The 2,242-nt window shown below is 35.4% G+C and overlaps 1 protein-coding gene across 3 annotated transcripts in view; it reads right to left on the bottom strand.

Moving 5' to 3' along the window:
- Positions 1-2,242, bottom strand: part of Pola1 (DNA polymerase alpha 1, catalytic subunit) — a 336,580-nt gene that overhangs the window by 81,747 nt on the left and 252,591 nt on the right. The gene's annotated exons all lie outside the window — the stretch shown is intronic.

Genomic DNA, 2,242 nt, shown 5'->3' with positions numbered 1-2,242 from the left:
CCAAGTACAAAAAAAAAAAAAAAGCTTTGACAGAGGTATTTGCACTATAAAAATAAATAAACCTCTTTCAAATGATTTGTACATGTTTCTTCCAAGTCAAATTGCTGAGTTTCAAACAAAAATTAAAACCACCATCCAGTTACAACCCTTAAAATACAGGCTTTATAATGGAAATGGTAAAAAAATCTTAGCGAGGGAAATGTTTCTAGGAACTGACAGAAAAGGAGCGTTCACGGCCAGTACTTCACACACTAGTTTCAGGGCACTTGTTGACAGACAATGCTTACATTTCACTCTCAGTGATGTAACTGTGTGTAAGGACTGTCATTTTTCACAGGACTTGTGATATTATTATCTACTCGTGTTCTGGCCTTGGCCCAAATTGCATAAATATATTTGTTCTCTGGTTCCCAGCAGTTTAAAATTCATTTTTATATGAGGAATCCCTTGAGCAGCAAATTAGAAGAAAGAATTTGACTTCAACCCATAAAGTAAAAAGTGAATACATGCTATATTAATTGAAATTTATGGAATTTCTCCTCATTATTGTTCTCCTGTGGATGATGAGAGCATTATTTCCCAATTTCCCTATATGGACTAAAACTTGTATTTAATTCTCTTTTATTTGGAAACTATCCAACCAGTATGTTCAGGCTGCCCAAGGCAGGGGTTTTCAAATTGCCTGCCTATCAGAATTGTCTGGGGGTACTTTTTAAAGGCACAGCTCCCAAACTGCACATGTAGCTCAAGAATGTAATCTGAGCACTCGGGAGGCTAAGGAAAGAGGAGGATTGCTCTAAGTTCTAGGCCAGTCTGAGCTACAGAGTGAGACCCCATCTCAGGAAACATATATTATAGATAGATAATACTTGTTTTCTTTCTGAATTTGAACATCTGGGCACAGGACACATGGATCTAAATTTTAAATAGGCCCCAAGCAACTCTTGAGAAGACAGTTTATCAGATGTCACACATTTGAAAACCTTTGCCTTTGGATTGAGTCCTATATGTAACATGACTCGGGTTTTGGTTTAAACTCCACTATTAATGAATACCCTAATACCATTTTGTGTTACTGCATGATCTGAAAATGACCTGAGCATGTAAACATCAGCTATGTCACTCCTTCCTAAACTGTAATTTACAAATAATAGCTAAGCACAAGGAAGCTCAAAGAAAAATTATTTTAGTAGTTAAAATTCAACAATAAAGCAAAAACACGTTAGAACATTTCATCAAGTTTCTGTCAGACACATATTTTGTACTATTCATGTTTTATTTTCTTTAGCCTTCTGTCATGTAAAAGAACCTGTCAATTCACTTACTGTCATTTTTTTGCTCTAACCTGCTGTGTGATGTACTTATTAGAAGTAAACAACAACAAAAAATAAAAGCATCCCATTTCTTAAACTTATAAAATGGGCTAGAGAGAGCATCAAGTGTGAAGATCTTGACAACACTTTCCCACTTTTGCTGAGCAAGAAGTTTCCAAGTGGCTATTCCATTCCCTCCTATTTCTGGGGGAAGTCATGTGCACTCCTCAATGTCTCTAAGATGCTAGACACTCTAGTATCTTTCTAGATCATTCCTCTCTAAGTCTCTAAGAATCACTGGACTTCCTTAAATGGCTGATAATGTATAACCAATTCAGCCTCTCATAAAATAATTTTAAAATTGTAAGATGATTTTGCACCTCTGGATTCTAAAAACATCAAGTGAATAACTTAGGATGGCTAGATTCAGAAAGAGATAACAGAGGAGCAGGTGCTCATATGCTTATACCCAGAAAGAGGTAACAACCCTGAGAGAAACAGATACATTCATCAGAGAACCACTACTTAATTCTTCCAACTCATAACCACCGTTAAAGGAAAGTCTTTGGAGGCAAAAGGAAAGCATGCATTAATGACATCACAAATAAACATGGGTATATATTAACTATTAATGGAAATCATCAAACCTATTTATTAATGGACAAAAGGAATTTCTTATCTACATAAACTCTACTAATTCATGGAAAACATGCTATGGAGGTAGCCAAAGTGATTGCTGAATATCTTAAGACAAAAGATTACAATCAAGTCCTCCATCAGTTGTAAAAATGTTGTATACACAAGGACAGATACATTAAGGAAGCCCAGGCAATAAAAACATTTCTAAAGCAGCTTATAAATAGATAAAAGATTTAAGTCAATTATGACCAGAACAGAAAACAGTGAGACAAAATCAAGGGTAGCACGGG

This window comes from Nannospalax galili, unplaced genomic scaffold, assembly GCF_000622305.1.
Source record: "Nannospalax galili isolate Female #2095 unplaced genomic scaffold, S.galili_v1.0 scaffold7, whole genome shotgun sequence".
Taxonomy (NCBI): Eukaryota; Metazoa; Chordata; class Mammalia; order Rodentia; family Spalacidae; genus Nannospalax; species Nannospalax galili.
Note: the sequence above shows the minus strand (reverse complement) of the source record. Positions and strands in the feature narration are given on the sequence as shown.